This window comes from Felis catus, chromosome C2, assembly GCF_018350175.1.
Source record: "Felis catus isolate Fca126 chromosome C2, F.catus_Fca126_mat1.0, whole genome shotgun sequence".
In the NCBI taxonomy this organism is placed as follows: Eukaryota; Metazoa; Chordata; class Mammalia; order Carnivora; family Felidae; genus Felis; species Felis catus.
This window is the reverse complement of record NC_058376.1, coordinates 13631879-13656701: the sequence shown is the minus strand read 5'-3', so window position 1 is coordinate 13656701 and position 24823 is coordinate 13631879. Positions and strand designations below refer to the sequence as shown.

The 24823-nt window shown below is 47.3% G+C and overlaps 1 protein-coding gene and 1 long non-coding RNA gene across 10 annotated transcripts in view; one reads left to right on the top strand and one right to left on the bottom strand.

The window, feature by feature from the left end:
• TIAM1 (TIAM Rac1 associated GEF 1) overlaps positions 1-24823 on the bottom strand; it is a 399670-nt gene that overhangs the window by 264272 nt on the left and 110575 nt on the right. The gene's annotated exons all lie outside the window — the stretch shown is intronic.
• LOC109503350 lies at positions 23718-24439 on the top strand. The gene is made up of 2 exons (XR_002162279.3): positions 23718-23856; positions 24296-24439. It is a non-coding gene; the product is annotated as an uncharacterized LOC109503350 (long non-coding RNA).

Sequence of the window (24823 nt, the reverse complement as noted above, 5' to 3'; positions counted from 1 at the left end):
TTTTTTTATAAATAAAAGCTCAAATGAGGGACTCTCTTTCCTGAGTCAGCTAAAAGGATTCAAAATTACAAAGAGCCAAAAACTCAGTTTTGAAACACTCTTCCTGTTTATAGGGAATGAATTCCCCAAATGCACAGGAATTAGATTTTAATGAAAGTCTCCACTATCGTGTTATTGCTCAATAGCATTTTGCTAAAACTAGCTTAAGCCTTTCTAGAACTTAGAAATGATGACACAGTAATCGACCCAATGGGGACCAAATTCTTGTTCTGAATATACAGCTAGCTTTATATTCCATCTTCTAATCATTTCTTAGCTCGGTTTCATTTTGCGGACACGGAGGGGCTTGCTTCACTGTTTCGCTCTTTTATGGGCCAGTGGTTCTCCAAGTGTGGTCCCCAGATGTGCGGAGGCAGCACCTGGGAACTTGTTAAAAGTGCAAATTCTCGAGCCCTACTTGGAGACCCACTGAGTCAGAAACCCTAGGGGCCGGCATTCTTCCACTTAACAAGGCTTCCAGGGTGACTGGGGTGCATCCAAGAGTGAGCACGAGGCCCTAGGCCATGGAAACCCCAACCGCTGTGTCATTCAAATGTCCCTCTGTGCTTCACCAGGTGGTGGTCCTGAGCAAGTCGCAAACACACTGCTCCCCCCACACCACCTATGTCCCTCACTGCCCCCGCCCCAAGTGGCAGAAACTCAAGCCCTCTTCCTTTCTTGGGTCTCTCCGGAAGTCTCAGAAGTGGGCTGGCTGTTTCTCACAGGATGCCCACCTCTGTCCCAGTGACTCACTGTCCACAGTCCGTGGTCACTGTACGGACTTCATGCTCCTCACATTCGGGACACGTTGTCCCTCCTCTCTTACCTCCACGCGTGGGCCAGGGCCACACCCCTCCCCTTGGGACCACCGCTATCGGGCTCCCTCCCTCCGGCAACTGCAGCCCTGCCCCCATCTCCACCTTTTTTTTGGGGGGGGGGGCGCTGGCTGCAGTCTCTGGGCTGTAGGAAACCTCCCTCTCCCACTGAGCCTCACTCTTTGGTGGGGAAGCCCAGCGAACTTCCTCTGGCTAAAGGCCCTCAGCCTGGTCCCAGAGCCAGGTGAGAGGGGAGGTCAAGCAGCCGTTTATTTATTTATTTTATTTTTTTAAGCAGAGAGAGAGAGCAGGAGATCCAAGTTTTCTCCAGCAGCCTGAGAAATGAGAGAAGCATCCTGTCCTGGGATTTGAGGGCAGCAGAGTCATTACGGTGGACAGAAGGCAGCACCGAGGGCATATGAGTGAGCGCGTGTGTGTAACAGACAGAGAAGTCGGAGTGAGTTCTCCACGTCACTGGCAGGCACATAAATTACCTACATTTCCTGCGTCAGATAGGAACTAAAATAAGGCACACAGATGCCTGAAAGCATCTGGACTGCAAAGCAGTAAGTAAGGACCGTCTCATCACGGGGAAATGTTACAAAGATCCCCTGAAAAACTTCAGAGACAAAAACTGAAACGGGTAAGTGGCGCTTAGAGTGGGTGAGCTCCTGACGTGTGGGGTGAGGCTGTCCTGGAGTCTGGGGGGTATCTGGAACTTCTCCCGCCCCCACAATACCTGGGGTGGCTCCTGATCATCAAACTCCCCCACGAGTCCAAACGTCTTCCAGAGGGAACCAGCACACCACCAAAAATACAACTCCTGACACGATCCCAGAGCTAAGAGGGGAGGAACAACGGGAAGCTATGGGTTGGATTCGAAGCAGCCAACATTAAAAACTAGAGATGGGGTTTTTTTTTATTATTTTTTTAAATGTTTTATTTATTTTTAAGACAGAGAGAGACAGAGCACGAGCAGGGGAGGGTAGAGAGAGAGGGAGACCCAGAATCGGAAGCAGGCTCCAGGCTCCGCGCCGTCAGCACAGAGCCCGACGCGGGGCTCGAACCCACAAACTGTGACATCGTGACCCGAGCCGAAGTTGGACGCCCAACCAACTGAGCCAGCCAGGCGCCCCCCAAAAACTGGAGACTTTTAATAAAGGGGATGTCCTAGATTTCACCGTCCAGATAAAGAGCAAAGGTTGGCAAACTTTCCATAAGAAGCCAGAGAGGAAGTATTTCAGGCTCTGGCACCCATTCTTTCTGTCAACGCTGCCATTTCAAGTGTGAAAGTAGCCACTAAAATAAAGCAATGGGGCATGGACATCTTCCAATAAACTTTATTTACAAAAACAGGAGACAGGACAGATTTGGCCCGTGGCCTGTGTTTGGCAACCGTGGGACATCAAGCATGTGTGTTATGCGGAACTGGGCAGTGCTAGAAAGTGTACTTCATCTGCCCTTTCCAAGAAACCAGACGATGTATCCGTAAAATAACGTTCCCTTCGCAGACACTTCTGTGTCTTCATGGGAAGGTGCGCCTCACACGCTAATTTGCCTCTTCCTTGCACGTCTTGGTACGTCCGATAAGACGACACCATCCTCGCCCAAAACCAAGCCCCGCCCCCCGTTTGTCCCTGAGAAAGGGATATTATGAAATGGATTATCATCCTGTTCCTTGGGGAGAAAAAAAGCAAATGAAATGGACTATCCAGAGCTGACCGGTCGCCTCCAGTGTAACACGGGTGCTTACGCTTGATACAGCGTCTGGACCTCAGTGTTGGGGGGGAAGGCTCAGGAAAAGAACATGCAAACAAACCAGTCGAGCTCCACCTCCCTCCACAGGGTTCCTGGAGCTTCAATCTGGAAGTCAGGAGCCAGACTCAGCCAGCACCAACCCCTCCACCCCCGCCTGCGGCAACACCAGCTGGGGTTACGTCACCTGTACGAGTCCAACATCTGGAAATCCACAGAACGACCCTGGTGGATGGGAGCAGTGCTCAGGGAGCATTTTTCCAAGTTCACGGGGACCGCGTACACGTGACCCTGGGCAGATGGCGAAGGCCTACGAGAGTTATGATCTGGCTCAGCTCTGCACTTCATCCCCACCTCAGTGGATCTCTCCAGAGCAATGCTCCCAGGAGCCCATGGATTTGGCCACTCTGAAAGTGCAAGAGAGAATATTCCAGAGCTGCGGAGAAAAAACCCTGACAAGCCTCAAAAGTGGTCAGAATTCATTTTCTTTTGTGATATCAGGACGCACGATCTAAGAGTCCCACAGTAAAGGTTCCCTTCCTCCTACGGATTTCCTCAACAGCCAGGGGAGTCCTCAAGTACCCATAAGAAAAGCATTAATCTACGGCATACGTACACATGTCCGGCTCAGATGGTTTTCATCAGACTTAAAAGAGAAGCTGTCCTTTTTCTTCTCAAACCTAACAGTGAACAATCCCAAAGGGCATGGAAAGCTCTCAGAATGAATCCACCACAAACGGGAAACGCTTACGAACAGGGCCAGGTTGCGGCTGGAGGTGGGGGGACCCGGCTCTTTCAATGTGTCCGGCGTGCAATCAGTAAAAGCGCCCCAGGTCGGCCGAGGACCCTCCGATGCCTCCTCCTTGGCCCACATCCAACTTGATGACTTCCAGAACTCGGAAGTAAAAAAGTCTCTGTGTCAGGAAGCGATCCCAACCAGAATAGGAGCCTCTGAAGGACAGGTGTCTGCGCGGTTGGACCTGGACCACAGAAAAGACAAATTCTCTCTTCTGTTGCCACCAGTGCAGATGGATGGGATCCGGGGATCATTTCCTCAGCGGGCAAAAACCCAGGGAAGAGGAACTGACAAAGGTCACGTCCAAACAAATCTATCAACCAAACTAAGATGGTCCCAGAATGTGCAGGCGGACACATACCGCCTACGAGAGGAGAAAGCAATCACCAGTTCAAAAGAGCCAATACACCGAGGAGCCTTCTGCAAATGGCCCCTGAGAAAGCCCTGCGTGGGCAAGTGGTCAGGAAGCCACTCAAAAAGGGGTACCCCTGAGAGATGGGGAATGTTCTCTGATGCGTCCAAAAATGAGTGTCTCCTTCCACCTGTAAAACTAAAACAAACACACAAGAAGCACTCAATATAAAATAAATGGGGGGAGGGATGCCTGGGCGGCTCAGTCCGTTGAGCAACAAACTCTTGGATTCGGCTCAGGTCATGATCTCACGGTTTGTGTGTTCGAGCCCTGCCTCAGGCTCTGCGTTGACAGCATGGAGCCTGCTGGGGATTCTCTCTCTCTCTCCCTCTCTCTCTCTGCCCCTTCCCTGCTTGCGCTCAGTCTCTCTCTCTCAGAATAAATAAATAAACATCTACAAAATAAAATGAGATGGGAGGAGACGGAATTTTAGACGGCCTTCCTACCTTCGGGCTCCAAAGAAAGAGAGAATCCTCATGGATTTCTATATAAGACACATTTATAAAATGGTTAACACAAGGCTGGGAATTTGTAGTAAAGTTAGGTCGAATTTATGATAACATTGTCTTACTAACAATGCCAATAATAATATTCATGACGGTCACTGAAGCATGTGTTCCTTCCAGAGATGAAAACTAAGTTACAATCTAAGCAAATCCACTGAGTTCGTTAACTAAGCACATTCTAGAACCCATGGCTATCCGAAATATTCTCTCAAAGTCAGCACACCCACATGGAAAAACGTCAAGTATGCGTCCCTCCTTTCCCTGCTATTTCTAACCCAGGGATCAGGGAGGCGGGTGATCACATACTAATGCCAGAAACCAACGTCCCCAGTGCGGCTAAAGTCAACACACTGCCTTCTCCCAGGTTCCTTCTCTCTCACCAGGATATTTCTCTCCTTCCTTCCTCCTCTGTCACACAATGAAAGGACAGGTTTGCTCTTGCCTCCTCTGGTTTCCACACTCTCAACTGCTACTTCCTTTTCTTCATATTCTTTTCCTTTAAAGGGTCCTGTGACTCCTTTAAGAAAGAATTGGTCTAAGAAAGAATTTGGTCTTTTTTTTCCCCTTAAGATTTCATCTTTTTAATTTTTTTTTTTTTAATGGTTTATGTATTTTTGAGAGGAACAGCACAAGTGGGGCACAGAGCTGGGGACGGACAGAGGATCCGAAGCAGGCTCCACGCTGACAGCAAAGAACCCGACGCGGGGCTCAAACTCATGGACCGTGAGATCATGACCTGAGCCAAGGCATGGGTGCTCAACCGAATGAGTGACCCGGGCACCCCAAAGATTTTATTTTATTTTATTTTTTAACGTTTATTTATTTTTGAGACAGAGAGAGACAGAGCATGAACGGGGGAGGGGCAGAGAGAGAGGGAGACACAGAATCGGAAACAGGCTCCAGGCTCTGAGCCATCAGCCCAGAGCCCGACGCGGGGCTCGAACTCAAGGACCGTGAGATCGTGACCTGAGCCGAAGTCGGACGCTTAACTGACTGCGCCACCCAGGCACCCCAAGATTTTATTTTTTAAGTAATGTCTGCATCCATCAGTGGGGCTTGAACACATAACCCCGGGATCAAGAGGTGTATGCCCCACTGACTGAGCCAGCCAGGCACCCGAAGAATTGGTTCTTTTGAGCTCCCGAGTGATTTGGGAGAAAACTGGCCTCCCTGTGGCCATGACCCAGAAGAATGCCTTCCCTGCACGGTCTCGTCCACCCTTCTCTTCCATGACGGTTTCCCGGCCACCACGTACCTCCAGCTCATCTCTAACCTGGTCATGGAAACAAGCTCCTAACAAGCCTCCCTGTCACCTAGACCTCCACCAGCCAACCGGCCTTCTACATGCTACCCTAGGGTTTCTTTAAGAGACCGCTCGCGGACGTCATTCTCCCCCACTGGCAGACTTCCAGCGATTGGCCATCTTCTGCCAGTAAAATTCGGGCTCCTTGGCACTTCCTTTAAAAAAGGTCTCCTCAACATGACCCCAGCTGCACTTTCCCTCTTCCCTCCGACACGACCCCTCACAAATCCTGCACTCCAGCCCCACAGTATGTCTCCTCCTCCGCTAGGCAGCCCTGTAAACGTTTTCACATATCCGCCATTCCCCTGTGCCGCTCGCCCAGCCCTGCACACCTTCCCTACCCCGCTGGGGTCCCGCCCCCACCCAGTTGTTGCTAACGTCCACTCTGCTGCAGGATGTGCTCAGGTGAACATCCTGCAAAGTGACCTTGATGCCTGGACACGAGGGATCTCCTTACCCAGGGTTTTGCTTAGAGTCTGACGCATATTAAAGTTTTGTCTAAGTACTGACGATCAGGTCTACCCTCTCCAGCAAATTAGAGGCTCCCTGAAGACAGGAATCATCCCCAATTCCACTGCTTCACACACAGTAAACCATCGACAGATACGTACTGAAACTGGAAATGAGGACAGTCAATTGAAACTCTGGGAGAGAGTGGAGAGTGCAAACTGTCCCTCCCCTGTACCTTGGAGGCGGATCAGACCCGACCGAAAACTATGCTTGGAGCATAGTAAGGACTTTCAGAACTATCAACCTGCCGCTGAGATTCAACAGCGCTGTTCTCATTCTATCTGAAACCGAGGCCCCTAAAGTGAATCAAATGTCCATTTAATGTGAGCCAAGCAAAGATCCTGGTCTGATGTTGAATGAAACACATGGTGGCTACCAGGGATTCTGCAAGAGGAAAAAGCTCTTGCCATCAAGCTGAGAACAGATGCACACATTCCAGAACACCTGCAGGTCAGTTCACACCTACAGTCGCTGTGGATGTACCCAACACTGGCGGCCACATTGTACCCGTGGAGTCAGGGATGTGGGGGACACATTCGTGCTGGTTTTCAACAGGATGGCTGGGGACAGTCTCACTGAAAAAGAGACACGATAGAACCCACACCTGGAGGAGGGGAGGGCCACACCCTGTGGCTCCCTGGAGAAGAGAGCTCCAGGTGGAGGACAGCCAGGACGAGGGCTCCCCAGAGTGTAGTGAGCAAGGGGAAGAGGGACAGAACAGAAAGGCAGCTCCCGTCCACTTGGAAGCCACTGTACCTCGGTCTTTCTGCCGGGCGTTTGGAAGGCCAAGAAGGTTCTGAACAGATTGACACTGACCTAAAAGGTGCCCTCTGGCTACTGGCTTAAGACAGATGGTGAGGGGCACCTGGGTGGCTCAGCTGCTTGAGCGTCCAACTCTTGATGACGGCTCAGGTCATGATCTCGTGGTTCACAAGTTTGAGCCCTGCGTCGGGCTCTGCATTGACAGCATGGAGCCTGCTTGGGATGCTCTCTCTTTCTTTCTCTCTTTCTGCCCCACCCCCAACTTGCTATAAATAAATAGATAAATCTTAAAAAAAAAAAAAAAAAAAAAAAGACAGATGGTGGGAGGACAGACCAATTCAGAGGCCGGGGCAGTGGTCCAGGAGACAGGGCCCTATGCATACACACACACACACACACACACACACACACACACACTAAACAGCTGCCATCTCGAGTTAGGTTTATGCACCAGCTGCCAGCTGCCTGCATGGATGTGAGGACACCCCCCGGGTATCCACACCGGCAGCTCCCGACAGAAGCAAGGCAGCAGGGCCCAGCAAGGGAGAGCACAAGACTCCGGATGAAAGGGGAACCCTGTGCAGCTTTCAGGACAAGTGCACAGAAGCTCTGATCAGACAGGTGAGCGGCAAGCTTCGTCCAGCTTTAAACACAGAGGGTCAGAGGGGTCACCTCACATGAAAAGGAAACTGAGAAACAAGCTTCTCCCGGGAGCCCTGTGGGATATGTCGGGGGGAACACACCGCCAGAGAAGAAAGGCGGCCTGCGGACACAGACAGTGCAGGCCTCTGCACGGAACTCAGTCTCTGAGACAGCCCTTTGGAGCTGGCCAGGTGGCGAGGCCTCTTAGAACTGTCCTTTCTCTGACGGAAAGAAAGGAGGGTCAAGGTTACACACTCAGGTGGCTTTGAAGCCCAGCTATGTCCCAGGCCCCCCATCTCTATCGTAGCAATCACAGGCTGAAGGTTCAAGCAAACCACTCTTCTGTGTTCCTCCTTCCCCAGACACGGCCAAGCACAACCGTGCTGGCCAGGACCCCACTGCCTCCTGGGCAAGAGCTTCCACCCCGGAACCAGCTCAGCCCAATCACGTGGGAGCCCCCGGGCATGTAACTAACCGCCTCCAGCCTCCTCCTTCCTCCTCTGTACCAGGGCAATGAAGTTAGACCATGCAAGGGGCGCCTGGGTGGCTCAGTCAGTTGAAGGTCTGACTCTTGATTTAGGCTCAGGTCATGATCTCATGGTACATGGATTCAAGCCCCATGGTACATGGATTCAAGCCCCAAGCAGTGCAGAGCCTGCTTGGGATTCATTCCCTCCCCTCCCCCACCCCCTCTCCCTCTCTTTCTCTCAAAATAAATAAATAAACTTAAAAAAAAAAATTAGACCATGCAAGAAAACACCTAGTACAAGGATGCCACTCAACACTGGGGAGTTTCTCTTGGGGTTGTTATTGTTAATTCTCTTAACCTGTCTGTGAATGCGTGAGAAATGCGTTTACTTCAAGCAAAGTAAAATCACCCCAATATTCACTGATACCAATAAACAAAAGATGTGTCATCATTAAATAATAGTGATTAAAAGCAGGCGACACATCTTGCATTCGATACGCCATGTTAAACATGTACTCAAACAGAAGACCCACCTCCGGCTAGCGGCCACCCTCACCGAGGTCTGGACCCCTCATGAACAAAGCTGCAGATAAAATAAAAGATATAAAGACTTATACCTAAAGTTATAATAAAAGTTGCAAAGACTCACATGGAAGGAAGTTCACAGGCCCCACAACTAGTAAAAGAGACACTGGAAAACTGGATGCTGAACCAGAAGCTAAACAAGCTACAAGTTACATCCTTGTAAAACTTGCTGTGCAATTTGAGAGAGGGCAACCTCAGGAAAAATACCTGTCGGGAGAGCCTCAGCTACCTGCGAACCTGGCAAGTGGATCAGAACTGGATTAGCAACTGGATTAGAAGCACACCCGAGGTTTTGTCACATAATCATACGTCACGGTACAGAAAACAAGGTTGGAAAGCCAAGAAATCTCTTCAGAGCCAACACGCACGGCCCAGGACAGCCACTCTGCCTGCGGAAGGAACCCATGGGCCAGAGCCTCCCACTTTCTTGACACCCCTTCTGGATGCCAGTGAACACAGGCTCCAAAAAATATCCAGAAATTGAGCATAAAGAATCAGTTGGCTGCGGTGCCTGGGTGGTTCTGAAGCGAGCTGAAGCGTCTGACGCTTGATTTCAGCTCAGGGTATCAACTCATGATCGTGAGATTCAGCCTGGCATCGGGCTCTGCTTAAGATTCTGTCCCTCTCTTCCTCTGCCCCCTCTCCCACTTGTCCTCCCTGTCTCTGGAAAAAAAAAAAAAAAAAAAAAAGAATCCGCTATTTCAGGAAAGCTTACTTAAGGGATATCCGTGAAAGAATTTTCCAGCATCTCATATGCAATCAACCTGAAGACTCTGGAGGCAAATGAATTCAATATAGGTTCTCAGTGAGGCATGCAAAGATTGTCCAAAAGAACACACCAATTTAGACCTGAAATTTGGAATTGGAATGGCCACCTACTTGTGGCTCTGTTGTTGTTAACGGTGACGGGTAGAGGTCCCCTTGGCCAAGTGTATACTTCTTTTTTTGTTTTTTCTTTAAGTTTATTTATTTATTTTGAGAGAGCCAGAGAGAGAGGGAAGGAGGGCATCACACAAGGAGAGGAAGGGCAGAAAGAGAGGAAGAGAGAGAGAATCCCAAGCAGGCACCACACTGTCAGCGTGGAGCCCCACGCAGGGTTCAAACTCACAAACTGTGAGATCGTGACCTGAGCTGGAGCCAAAGAGTCAGACACTCGGCTGACTGAGCCACCTGGCGCCCCCCCCCCAAGTGTATCCTTCTTAAATCTTTATTCAACAAAGTAGAACTGCCTTCAGAACCAACCCTTGGAGTTAGTGGACCAAATACTGTCCACCCACCCGCCCCCCAACAAAATCCATGTCTACCCAGTTGTGTCCACATAACTTCAGAATGTGACCCCATCTGGAAATAGGGTCTTTACAGATAAAATTAAGATGAGTTCACAGATCAGAATAAGCCCCAAATCCAGTGACTGGTGCCTTATAAGAAGAGAGGACACGCGGAGAAGGGGATCATGTGAAGACACAGGCAGAAACTGGGTGTTGCAACTATAAGACAACGGATGCCAGGAGTTCCTGGGAGCTAAAATCTTCCCTAGAGCCTTCAGTAGAAGTACGAACCTGCCAACCCCTTGACTTTGGACTTCTGACCTCCAGCAATGTGAGAGAATACATTTCTATTGCTCTAAACCACCAAGTTGATGGTGGTTTGTTCCAGGAGCCCTAGAAAATGGATATAATCTACAAGCAAAAGTCACAGAGATGAGATGAGACCAGATAAACACACAAAGGATTGCTACGGACTGAATGTTTGTGTCCTCGCCTAAAATTCCTATGTCCTCAAACCCAGTGTGCTAGTAATTGGAGACGGGGCTTTGGGGAGGTGATTAGGTCATGAGGTGGAGCCCTCATGAATGGGATTAGTTCCCTTACAACAAAAGGCAAGAAAGAAATGATCTCTCTCTCTGCCAGATGAGGATACAACAGAAGACGTCCCTCTGCAAATGAGGAAGAAGGGCTCTCACCAGGAACTAAATCAGGTGCACCTTCATCTTCGACTTTGAGCCTCCAGAAATGGAAGGCATAGGGGCGCCTGGGTGGCTCCGTTGGTTGAGCATCTGACTTCAGCTCAGGTCATGATCTTGCAGTCCGTGAGTTCGAGCCCCGCATCGGGCTCTGTGCTGACAGCTCAGAGCCTGGAGCCTGCTTCGGATTCTGTGTCTCCCTCTCTCTACCCCTTACACACACACTCTCTCTCTCTCAAAAGTAAATAAACATTAAAAATTTTTCAAATAGGGGCACCTGGGTGGCTCAGTCGGTTGAGTGTCCAGCTTCGGCTCAGGTCATGATCTCACGGTTTGTGAGTTCGAGCCCCACATTGGGCTCTGCACTGACAGCTCAGAGCCTGGAGCCTGTTTAGGATTCTGTGTCTCCCTCTCTCTCTGCTCCTCCCCCACTCATGTTCTGTCTCTCTCTCTCTCTTTCTCAAAAATAAACATTAAAAAAATAATTTAAAAAAATTAATAAATAGACATTTAAAAAAATTTAAGGAAAAAAAAGATGTAAGACATTAATATCTACTGTTTCAGCCACCAGCCTGTGGTATTTTTGTTACAGCAGCCCAAGCTAACTCAGGAGGAGACTCTGTTAAGAAATGTATGTTCCTTTACAACTCCATTTCAGACTCAGAGTTGGGGATGGGGGTGGGGTTTTATGAAGGAAAACTGAAAGATAAAAATAATTTTAGGAGCATCTGGGTGTCTCAGTCAGTTAAACATCCGGCTCTTGATTTCAGCCCAGGTCATGATCTTGCATTTGGTGAATTCAAGCCCCGTGTCAGTCTCCTCAATGACGGTGCAGAGCCTGCTTGGGATTCTCTCTCTGCCCCTCACTTTCTCTCTCTCTCTCAAAATAAATGAACTCTAAAAAAAATAATAGTTCTAAGGTTTTACTAGAAGTGTCCTTATTTCTCAGGGCAGCGGTTCCTAAGCATCAGGGTGCATAAGCCTTACCTGGCAAGAGTGTTCGAATGCAGATCACCAAGCCCCCCACCCCAGAGCCTGATGCAATCAATGCTGCATTTTTAACAAGTACCCCCACATTCTGACAAAGCTGGCTTCCCGATCACACTTAGGACTCCATTGGGAGTTCTACATATAACAGAAACATCTTTTTTGGAGAAGCCCATCTATCTAACTCCCCAGGCTGGTCTCTCTCAAGTCCCTGTCCAGCAACCCCAAAGCACACGATCTCTTTGTGACTGAGTTCACACTCTCCATGAATACTCCCGGAATGTCCCACACCTCCACCTGCACCCCCTCCCCGTGCACGCGTTAGCCCACGCCTCCTTGCCTCGAGCAGCTCTTCCTGGCCACTCACTGATCTCCTGCTCGTTTGGGCATCGTCTCAAGAGCCCAGTATGAGCAAAAGTTGTTGGTACAATGACACCAGGTGCACAGAGCTGATTTTTTTTAAAGTTTATTTATTTATTTTGCAAGAAAGAGCAAGAGAGACCACACGAGCGTGCGGGGGAGGGGCAGAGAGAGGGAGAGAGAGAATCCCAAGTGGGCTCTGCACTGTCCGTGCACAGAGCCCGACGTGGGACTCAAACCCACGAACCGTGAGATCGTGACCTGAGCCCAAGTCGGACACTCAATCGACTGAGCCACGGAGGCACCTCAGAGCTGATATTCTTAAAGACAGACAAAATGAACGTATATGGAGTGGCCACAGGAGCTGCACGCTGGGGCCGGACTGCCCATCCTCGAATCCCCAGACAAGGTGCTCAGTCCCTCACGGGGCTGTTGTTCAGGCTCAGCGAGTCAATACACGTAAGAGTGCAATTAAAGGTCATCATCGCTGAATAAACGAGATAATTTCAGATTCTAACACGTACTATGAGGAAAATCCACAGGGGACCAAGACGGAGTAGCGTGGGACTCTCTCTCGGGATGGAAATCACGGGACGGGGAGCACTATTTACAGTAGCCCTTGAAGGAGCTGTGGCACGAGGCTTGGCCAGTCTCACGATCCAACTCTGTTACTTCAGCTCCCAGATGACAAAATCCCAGGTGGCAGACAGCCAGAACTTCTGCATGCATCTCGCCTCTTGGCATAGACCTGGATATTCTCATCAGAGAAAGATTTTTTTTTTTAATATTTATTTATTTTGGGGCAAGCACAAGCCGGGGAGGGTCAGAGAGAGGGGGACAGAGCATCCGAAGCAGGATCTGTGCTGACAGGCTGACAGCAGGGAGCCTGATGCGGGGCTCGAACCACTGAACCCACAAGATCATGACCTGAGCCGCATTCGGACGCTCAACTGACTGAGCCACCCAGGCGTTCCCTCATCCTAAAGATTTGAGCAAGGCAGTCCTTCAAGCATCTCCTACAGCACGGGGCTGATGGCTGGACACATGCCCAGAAAGGAAGGACAAGCTCCTGGTGGCTTGGCTGTGACCAACCGTGACCAGCCTCGGCTACACTTGACATCATCCTTTGGGAATCTGCAGAAATCCCAAAGGAAACACTGCAGGGGGAATACAAGTTCCACACAGCCACACGGGCACAAGGACAGGACCTTTAATTATCAATGCCAAAGTGACTTCACCGAATCCACACACCAGTGAGGCCTGCTCACCCTCGGATTCCCAGGCTGCAAACCTGTGCTCCTTCTCTGATTACGCAGTGAGCTCCCTGAGGGTGGGAAGGCGTCCATCTTTGAGTGCACACGGACTAGAGCTAGGGACATGTAACAAACGTCACGCTGGACAGATAAAGGAATGTGTCTGCAAATGGCCCTCGACAGCGATGCACCAAAACACAGCACGACGGTCAGACTGCCCTGAAACGGTAATGGCTGGGCCTCGCATGCCACGACATTCTTGATCATCCCATTGGATCCTAGACCTCAACTTGGGAGATGTGTGATGAAATGTACCCTGAAGCTATGAGGGACTTGTCCACAGTTTCCCATCTATTTACCAGGCAATAGAGCGTGACAGTGACTCTCGTACAGGGCGGCTCATTGCAGCCCTTTCTACCGAGAGGTCTGGGCCTGGAAATACCGTAGACCCTGGAGCTGCTAGCACGATTCAACTCCCTTCTGCCTGCCCCAACATCCTGTCTCTACATCCCAGTGAATCCACAGGAACCGCCTGATCAGGGGCACCTGGGTGGCTCAGTCGGTTGAATATCCGACTTCGGCTCCGGTCTCGATCTCACCCTTCGTGAGTTTCACCCCACATCGGACTCTGAGCTGACCACGCAGAGCCTGCTTGGGGGTCTCTGTCTTCCTCTCTCTCTCCCACTCCCCTGCTTGGGCTCTCTACCTCTCTGAAAAATAAACATTAAAAAAAAAAAAAACCTGCTTGATCATTTACTACTTAGAAAAGCTCTGCTGCCTTCCACACTGACACTCCAGAGTCTCCTTCCAGAAAAGTCTGGTGCCCTCTAGAAGGGACTCTACAGGATATGCCAACTCCACCCCCACTCACGGGTAGTCAGGGTCAGGAGGGGAATACGCAGATGCCTCATACGGGAGCCAAGGTCCTCAGAATTAAAGGTTGAAACTCTGAGGTCTACAGGACAAAACTTGTAACCTTTGCTTTAACATACTTTGCAAACTGGAGGCAACCTGCCATTCCAGACTCTTCAGATGGCCCTCCTCCACACCAAGGCCGTGAGAGCCTCCGTGATACTCCTCCCCTGTGAACACTCTGAGCATCTTGTCACTTTTGCTCGAGGCCTCTTCTTACAAGCTGGCTTTCCCACCATGCACACGATGGCTTCCCCAAGAAATTTTACTCATTTTTCAAAACCTTAATCAAACATCAACACCACCCCCTAAGGATTCCCTTGAATTATCACAGCCCAGCATCTTGCCAACCAGCACCCTGCGTAGATGGCGATCTTCCCTGCCACCCAGTGAGCTCCTCAAGGACACGGACTGACTCTCACTGTTTACTGTGTCACCACTGTCTAACACAGTCACTTTGTAAACACCGACTGAAGGCATCTCCCAATGTGAGATGTGTGGACAGTCTTCAAGGTGCAAATCTGAAGTCACAGCAGCCTCCCTCACCTCCCCCCATTAGACACTTTCAGAATATCCAAGCTTTCTCCATTACAGACATCAGTCCTTGGTGGTTAACATCTGTGTACTAATTCAGTTAATGCCCATCTTTCCCACAAGACTGAGAGCATCTGTGCCACCAGGGGATGGGTCTGGTATTCAATGCCAGAGCTCTAGGCCCCGGCCCTGCATTTGGCTCGAAGCACTACGAACGCCCAGATGGTGATGTATGAATCTCTCACAGGTGAGACCAGCGGACATCCTAGAAAGTCACACAGAAACCTTGCAAACGTTATGCTGAGTGAAAGAAGCCGGTCACAAAAAAACCACACATTGTACGATCACATTAATACAAAATGTCCAGAAGAGGCAAATCCATAGAGACAGAAAGTAGATTAGTGATGAGGGGGGTGGAGGGAAATAGGGAATAAATGCTGACATACGGGGCTCTGGAGTAGGGGGGACAGAAATGTTCTGATATCGACTGTGGTAATAATTCTCACAGCCCTGAGAATATGCTAAAAACCCTTGGATCATACACTTTAAGCGGTGAATTGCACACTAAGTGAATTATATCTCAAAACGGTTGTAGAAATTCTATTGGTACAAATACTCCAAAATGAAGTCTGCTCAAGACAGCTGAATGGTATCATTAGGAGAAACCATGAACATCTTAAGGAAAACATAGAATTTTCTTTTATTAATAGACTCAGACTTTCTTTAATTTAGTATCCAATAACTAGAGTTTAAAAGAATACTTGAGTGGCTCAGTCAGTTAAGCACCCGACTTCAGCTCAGGTCATGATCTCATGGTTCATGGGTTTGAGCTCAGCATCTGGCTCTGTGCTGACAGCTCGGAGCCTGGAGCCTGCTTCAGATGCTGTGTCTCCCTCTCTCTCTCTGCCCCTCCCCCGCTCATGTTCTGTCTCTCAAAAATGGATAAACATTAAAAAAAAAATTGGGGGGTGGGGCGCCTAGGTGGCTCAGTCGGTTAAGCGTCCAACTTCAGCTCAGGTCATGATCTCATGGTTTGTGAGTTCAGGCCCTGTGTTTGGCTCTGTGCTGATAGCTCAGAACCTGGAGCCTGCTTCGGATTCTGTGTCCCCCTGTCTCCCCCCGTCCCTCGCTCATGCTCTGTCTCTCTCTCTCTCTCTCTCTCTCTCAATAAATGAAGATTAAATTTTTTTTTATTTTTTTAAATAAATAAATAAAAGAATACTTGAAAGCATCAGGTCTGCATTTCTTATTTTTTAAAGTATGGGACACTGGGGCGCCTGGCTGGCTCAGTCAGTTAAGCGTCCGACTTCAGCTCAGGTCACGATCTCACGGTCCGTGAGTTCGAGCCCCGCGTCGGGCTCTGGGCTGATGGCTCAGAGCCTGGAGCCTGCTTCCCATTCTGTGTCTCCCTCTCTCTCTGCCCCTCCCCCGTTCATGCTCTGTCTCTCTCTGTCTCAAAAATAAATAAACGTTAAAAAAATAAAATAAAAAGTATGGGACACTGAGATGCCTACGTTCGGGGATTTGTCTAAGATCTCGTACCCAGTTTGGGACAGCTTAACATCCAAACATCAGTCACAGCAGCATGATTCACAACAGCCAAAAGGTGGAGGCAACGCAAGTGTCCACAGATGGATGAATGGGCAACAAAATGTGGTACATAAATACAAGGGAACATTATTCAGCCTTAAAAAGGATGTAGTTCTGACACATGCTATGACACGGATGAACCTGGAGGACATCCTGCTAAATGAAATAAGCCAGACGCAAAAGGACAAATACTGTGTGATTCCACTTATGTGAGGGACGTCGTCAAGCCCTCAGAGGCAGACAGTAGAAGGGGGTGGCCAGGGGAGGGCGGGGGATTGCTGTCTTATGTGTTCGGAGTTTCAGTTTTGTGAGTTATAGAGCTCTGCCCCTTGCTTGCACAACAAGGTGAATTGTCTCTACTGAACTGCACACTTAGAAATGCTTGAGATGGTGAATTTTACATTTTGTGTATTTGACCACAACTGAAAAACAAGAGAGCCAACCTCAAGCCCCCTAGAACTCCTGCCCTGGCCAGTCTCTCCAGCATGACTCTCCCAGACCCTGCAGGATGCCCAGGTGAGGACAGCGGGCTCTGCTCGGTCAATCAGAGGGACTGAAGCCACCGCTTCCAAGACATTTCAAGAAGTTTAACAAATCTCAGTATACAGATCAATAAAACAGAGGCTACTCCGTAGGTCTGGGTCTGCCCAGAGCAAAGTCCAGCCAGGAGGTAACTGGGTGGCTGTGAAAGACAGGGGGTGATGGGTGCAGAGCGGGTTAGGTTGCCTTCACCAGGACAGAGCCCTCCAGCCTTAACTGAGCATAGGAATCAACCTTGGGATCAACTTCCTGGGAAAATGCTGATTCTGATTCACCTGGGTGAGGCCTGGCCTTTCTAACAAGCGCCCAGATGCTGCAGGTGTGATGCTGGCCCAAGGCACCACTCGTGGACACTTCCGGTAGCCAGGGTAGAGATGAAAGTCCACACCGCACTCCTTTCTCCACACAAGAAGCCACCCTCATGGGCTTGGGGCTCCATGGAATCATTCTATTTTCGGTAGAACTAAGCATACAGACATAAGCCAAGAAATCTCGGCTCATTTTAGCCTGAGTGAGGAAACATACGCGTTCTAATTTTATGATTTATGAAAATGTTAAGTTTGATTTATGTTAAAACTGGGTCAGTAGGTTGGCTGCTGGATTGTGGGCAGGTGGGGAAGAAACCAACTGTGGTCCACTCTTTAAAGGGACTATTAAATCAGACTTAAGACTCAGAAGTCGGTGGAATCTGGCCTAATAATAGTTGCTTCACCAACTCGACTCTTGGTAAGCTATAGTGGGCAAAGCCACAACGCAGACAGAGCCCAAACATTCTGCTTTACATAGAATCACAGACAAGATGTTTCTTCAGCTTGATTTCCATGAAGGTTTCGTTTCATGCCAGTACCTAGTGAAAATTAACCGGGAAGAAAAGACATCTGAACAGTAATGACAAGAGGTTTGTAAGGGCCAGAGTCTGCAATCAGTAGGACAGAGGAAAAGACGAGCAACGAGGAAAGAAAATGACAGATTATGTTTTTAGGGTTTCGAGGTCACCGTAGAAACTTAAAACTATTCTTGCGTGGAGACAACAAAACGTCGTAAAAAGAGAAAGCAACGAATCGGCTCCTCGCAATCAAAGACTATCCCCAAATATTCTACAGAAACTAAGTGTGGCTACTTTGCAACTTTGCACCAAATGAGCTTGTAAGTCCACTGCAGTCGTTAATGCCCATTCCTCTATTTGTGTCAGTTAGTTAGCCCTTTCGTTGTACTGCCATGACGATTAGCAAGGCCCCAAAATAGAAGCGGGTGGCTTACCTATTACTCACAATATCTATTAAGTGATTCTCTCAGGTTCAAAGCACACACCTTCCACCAGTCTTTGCTTGCTGCGATGTCAATCTAATTTTTAAAAAAATGCCTTTACCTTAAGGGACAAGGAATAAACAATTCAAAGGTCAAAGCAGAGAGAACAGTGTTCAGTACCAGCCACACTGCAGTGAGACTTCCCATACTCTGCCTCGTGGTGTGTCTGATACAACCTTTTCTGTGCAGACTGGTAAAAGTTAAAAATGTGTAGACTCTTTGATCCAATAATTCCTCTTCTACAGATCTATCCTAAGGAAATGATCCAAAATTCAGGAACGGTGCCACATGGAAAAAAGAGAGCCACTGCGGTATTTTGTAACAACAGAGTAAGAATTACAGAGAAGCCCTGAGAGTTTGGTTCCATGTGACTGTAGCTAAATGGGAACTACATTTCCCAGAATCCCCCTCTCTTGGACGGTCCTGGGTTAGGGTCAGCCATGAGGGGAGTGTGCCCTGAAAGCACAAGTGGAGGAGCGGATAGGGTCAGGGTGGTGAGCTCCACAAGGGGCTGGAGTGGGGCCACAGCCCTTCCAGCTCCTGAGGTAGGCCCATGTGGAACCCCCAGGGCAAGGGCATGGATGGGGTCTTCTGAAAGTCACCCCAAGTCATCAAGGTGGACAGTGACGAGAGACAGACTGAGCTTCCATGTGTTGTGGCTCTTCCAGCTCCAACTGCATCTTTTCTTCCTGACTACATATCCAGCCAGAGGCAGACAACAGCCTTCCAGAGACTTCTTCTAGCCCCCACAAATGCATGGGGTCACAATCTCATGGTTAATCCTTCTTCCACGTCCCTCACTGCGATGGTTAATCTGACGTGCCAACATGACTGGACCAAAGGATGCCTAGACACTTGGTAAAACATTATTTCCGCGTCTGTCTGTGAGGATGTTCCTGGAAAAGATTAGCATTGGAATCAGTAGACTGAGTGAAGCAGCCAGCCCTCACTGATACAGGCGGGCATCATCCAATCCACTTGGCTGATGGCTTGAAGAGAACAGAAAGGTGGAGAAAGGGCAAAGTCTCTGTGTTTGAGCTGGGACATCCATCTCCTACCCTCAGACACAGGTGCCCCTGGCTCTCAGGCCTTCAGACTCAGACTAACACCACTGGCTATCCTGATCCTTCAGCTTGCAGGCGGCAAACAGATAATGGGACTTCTTGGCTTCCATAATCGCATGATTATGGAGATATATATAGATATAGATACCTATAGATATACATAGATATATATCTATAGATATCTATAGATACCTCTAGATCTATAGAGATATCTAGATATCTATAGATATATATATATATCCTATTGGCTCTGTCTCTCTGGCGAACCCTAATACAATCACCAAATCCTAAGTGAGGCACAAAATGCATGCAAATGAGTCAAGTAAACTTAACTACAGCGCTCCATGTAATGTTAAACACTTGTTAAAACAGATGTTTACAAAGTATTTAAAGACCACTGTCCTCAATAAATGGGAAAAAATATCAAGCTAAAATTCAAATTTATTACTCACACTATATATAATAAACAAAAACCAAAGAGAAAGAAGATTCATTAAAGTACACCAGAAAGGTAAACAGTAGTTCAATCTAGGTGGAAATAGGAAATCACTTTTCTTTTGTTTCTTTCTTCTAGTATTTTCTAATTTAAATTTTTTCTAGGCATTTTATGTATTTTCTTAGAACTAAAATTCTCTAGGATTATACAGACAAGCAAAAGACCCCCCAAAAAACCCAAAATAATATTGAAGGAGAAGAAAAAGGTGGAGAACGGACACTACCCATCTTTAAGACTTTCTATCAAACTACAGTAATCAAGACCTTGTGGCAAAAGAACAATCTGGCCAAAAGTAAACAAACAGATCAAAGGAACAGAATAGAGAGCCCAGACACAGATGAATTGAGCATGAAGAAGTGGGCAAACTGATCTCCGACAAAGAAGCAAAGAAAATGCAATGGTGAAAATTCAGTCTTTTCAACAAATGGCGCTAGAAACACTGGACATCCACGTGCAACAAGAGGGTTCTATACACAGACTTGGCACAGAAATCAACTAAAAATGGATCACACCCCTAAATGTAAATGTAAAACGCTAGTGGAAAAACTAGCTGTAAAGGATCAGACAGAAGAAAATCTTGATGACCCTGGGTGTGGCAATGATGTTTTCGATACACCAAGAAGCATGATCCATGAAGGAAATAATGGAGAGGGTGAACTTCTTTAAAATTAAAAACGTCCGTTGAAAAAAACTCAAGAGAACAAGACAAGTCAGAAACTGGGAGAACATATCTGCGGAAGACACATCTGGTAAAAAGGCTGTCATCCGAAAAGAACTCTTACAACTCAAAGTAAGAAAACAAACAACCCAATTTTAAAAATGGGCCCAAGACCTTAACAGACACCTCACCAAAGAAGATATACAGGCAGCAGATAAGCATGTGAGGACATGTTACACATCATATGTCACTGGGGAGACGTAGCTCAAGTGACAATGAGATACCACTCACTTCTGTTAGAATGGGCAAAATCTGGAACACTGACAACACCAAATGCTGGCAAGGATGTGTAGCAACAGGAACTCTCATTCAGTGGTAGAACGGATGCAAAATGGCATAGCCACTTTGGAAGAGAGTTGCCAGTTTCTTATAAAACCAAACATACTCTTACTATCCTCAATCCAACAATCACATGCATAGGTATTCACCTGAAGGAGTTGAACGCTTAGGTCCACACAAAAATCTGCACAGAGCTCCTTAGCACAGCTTTATTCATAACTGCCAATTCTTAGAAGCTACTGACATGCCCTTCAGTAGGTGAATGGGTAAGCTGTGTTACATCCAAATAATGGAATATGATTTAGTGCTAAAGAAATGAGCTATCAAGCCACAAAATGACATGGAGGAAATGTAAATGCATATTACTACTGGAAGAAGCCAGTGTGAAAAGGCTATGTACTGTGTGAGTCCAAGAATGTGACATACTGCAGGCAAAACTATGGAAATGACAAAAAGATCTGTGGTTGCCAGGAGCTTCGGGAAGGGAGGCAAGGACGAATAGGTGAACAGTGGATTTTTGGGCAATGAAACCATTCTGTACGATAATTATAATGTTAGTAAATACATGTTATTACAAATGTGTCCAAACCCATATAATATGCAAGATCAAGAGTGAACCCTATGTAAACTACAGACTTTAGATATGATGTACTAATGCAAGTTCATCCGTGGTAGCCAAGGGACCACTCTGGTTGTGAATGCTGATAAAGGGGGAGGCTATGTATATGGGGGGGGGGGGGCAAGGAATATATAGGGAATCTGTACTTTCTGCTCAATATTGCTGTGAACTTAAAAGTGCTGTAAAAAATGGTCTATAAAAAAATTAATTAATTCTTTAAGAATCATTATATATAGCAAGAATTAAATTCTAAACTCTATTTTTTTCCTCCCTCGGGGTTTGGTTTTGTTGTTTTTTTGTTTTGTTTTGTTTTTTTAGATTTTATTTATTTATTTATTTGTTCATTTTTAACGTAAACTCTAGGGGCACCTGGGTGGCTCAGTTGGTTGGGTGTCCGACTTCGGCTCGGGTCATGATCTCGCAGTTTGTGGGCTCGAGCCCTGCATCGGGCTCTATGCTGACAGCTCAGAGCCTGGAGCCTGCTTCGGATTCTGTGTCTCCCTCTCTCTCTGCCTCTCCCATGCTCATGCTCTGTCTCTCTCTGTCTCTCAATAATAAATAAATGTTAAAAAAAATAATAATTAAAGTAAACTCTACCCCCAACGTGGGGCTTGAACTCACAACCCCGAGATCAGGAATGTCACACTCCACCTAAAGAGCCAGCCAGGCTCCCCTAAGTTTTAAAAACTTTTTCTAATTTAAAAAAAGGCCCTGGTTTTTGTGTGTATCCAATAGAATTGCAAATCTGACATTATTCCATTTCACTGCCAAAAACCATTCAGCTCTTTTCCAGGAGAAAAGTCAAACTTCTTGGCATGATCTGCCAGCTTACTCATCTTATGACCCTGACAGAAGAATAATACCAATAATGACATAATGACAATGATAATAACTGTGATCCATTTGATTGCTCTACACTTTTGCATGTGATTCTCTCTCGGCCTAAAAACGCTGTTCTTCTCACCATGAGTCATCTGAAGAAGAACCGCTCGTCAATTAAGGCTTAACCTGAACTTCCTTCATCTGAAGACCCACCTGACTCTCCAGTGGCATCAGCTTCCTCTTCCCAGTTACCCCCAGATATACTTGACTCGCCTACAGCTGCTCTGGCCAGTCCGTATCGGATGAGTCCATCTCTAGCTGGAGGGCTGGTTAAAATTCACATTGCAAGGCTCCACCCCCAGGGGGTCTGATTCAGTAGGTCCGGGGTGGGGCCCAAGAATGTGCATTTCTCACAAGTTCCCAGATGATAATGCTAATGCTGTTGGTCTGGGGACCACACTGTGAGAACAGCTGAGACCAGACCCTTGAAGGTGGGGACTGTACTTTACTCATCAGAGCATCCCAAAGGCTCAAGAACAGTGCTTGGCACTTAGCAGGTGCTCAGAATTGGTTAAAGGTATTTTGGTTTACTTTACTTTTTAAAATAATATGGCCGTCATCACTAGGGTGCAGTATATAACATGATGTACAGAGCTATACAGAATCTTACAACTATCTCCGTGTTCATACCTTTGTGACATCTGGAAACCTTAGTAAGTGTGAGGTGAAAACGTCAAAAATCCAAGATTCCTTGCATTCGTACACGCTTTTTTTTAATTTTCTTTATTTTTTTTATTGAGAGAGAGAGAGAGAGAGAGAGAGAGGGAGAGAGAATGAGTGGGGGGAGGGGCAAAGAGAGAGAGAGACAGAATCTGAAGCAGGCTCCAGGCTCTGAGCCATCAGCACAGAACCCGATGCAGAGCTAGAACTCATGAACCACGAGATCATGACCTGAGCTGAAGTCTGACACTTTACCGACTGAGCCACCAGGCGCCCCTGGCACACTTTTTGTGGAAAGCTCTCCCCGTTTTATGTAGCTGCTGTTGCTTTCTCTGTGGCTCCAGGCACCAGGAAATGAAGCCAGAAATAAGGAGATGGACAGAGAACACCTGGTTCTTCTTTTGCTCCCAACTTGTAGATGGTAAAAGCCCAGACCATTTTCCAAAATGCCCTGCTGTCTCTTTTATTCTACTCCTCCTCCTCTACCTGTACAATTATATGGTTGACTGGCAGTGCTAAGTCCGGGAGCAGCACTCAGGTAATCTCACCTTCAGGCTTATAAATTACCTTCCTGATAACAGTGACCATCACCTTCCCAGACATACCTTCAAGCCAAGTGGGGGAGAAAGTTAAAGGAATCCAGAAAAGAGAGGAAGCAATTCCTTTTGTGAAGGCTGAGAAGATGTCCCAGCACACATGATTTGAGAGAGGAGGGCACAGGGAGAAAGATTTTTCCAAAGAAACAATGGAATCAAACACACAGAGGCGTTAAAAAACATATGGCATGTCCCCGCAACACCAGGACGTTTGCCCTGTAGCTCAAATGTACCATGTAATGGAGCCAGGACTGGAAAACAATGTGGGGTCAGACGGTGGAAGGTCTAAAATACTATGTCACAAACAGACTCTAATCTGTATGTAGTAACTCCTGTCATAGAGGAGAGTGACAATGATCAGACCCACATGTTGGAAAAACAACCCTGGGGGCCGAATAAATGAGAAAGAGGCCTTGGGAGAGACATGCTCTGCCTTACTGATAACCAAAGATACACTGAGCGAACTGGCAAAGGGAACGTGAAACACCAAGACTGCTAGAGGTAGGTCTTTATCAACTACTGAAGTAAAGGCCTTTATTTTCTCTTTTCCCTCTATCTCAGCTTGTTTTAAAAACAACTTAAGGTAGGTAAAGAACTAATTGAAAACCAGACCTCTTGAGAGCCAGGGAGACAGGCAAGTGTTTCAAGAATATGATCCCAGCCTTTAACAGATAAGAAAGACTTCACCAGGATGAACGGTGCATTTATAGTTACTGCCATTATCCTCAGAGACTTTGCAGACGGGCAAAATTCAACTGGCTCTTTAGAAAAGCCAGAATCTTCCAAAATGCACCTTACTCCCAAGTTAACAACATATTTTGGTGATTAGAAAGAGCACACTGGTTACAGAGAGGATGAAAATACACACATCAGTTATGCCATTTGTGAGTACGACCTCTGAAAACAGATCAAGTAATTTCATTTATACTTCCAAATGCAGTTGTGTGTTGCAGTCCATACTTCCAGTCCAAAGAGAGGACAAGGCCTACCGAACTTTTGGAAACTCAAGCTTTTCTTTTAGAACAATTTGCTCAAAACATACGAAGAAGAGGCAGCAAATTAAAAAAAGGAACTGATCCCCTGATGGCTGAGAAGAGAGGTTTTAATTATGCTTTAAGGTAAGGGTGATAATTGACTTACACTCTGACACATCTGAACACCAAGCTCATACGCACAAAACAACTTCATTATCAAAGACGGTCAGGAACGCGCTTTTATTCTGCATAAGTCAATTTGCCGTGCAACTAAAGCTCAGTATTTCCAAACGTCCAAACTTTTATTTTTAATTTCTTAAAAGCTATTTTGAAAGGGAAAGAAAGCACTGTCAAATATACTACAGATCTTCCACATCCAGCCAAGATGAGACAGCAGGAGCCAAATTTATACACCCTCCTGAAATGGTTTTTATAAAAAGGGACAGAATATATGAAACAATGGTTCTCAGACACCGGACAACAGGAGCCCAGGA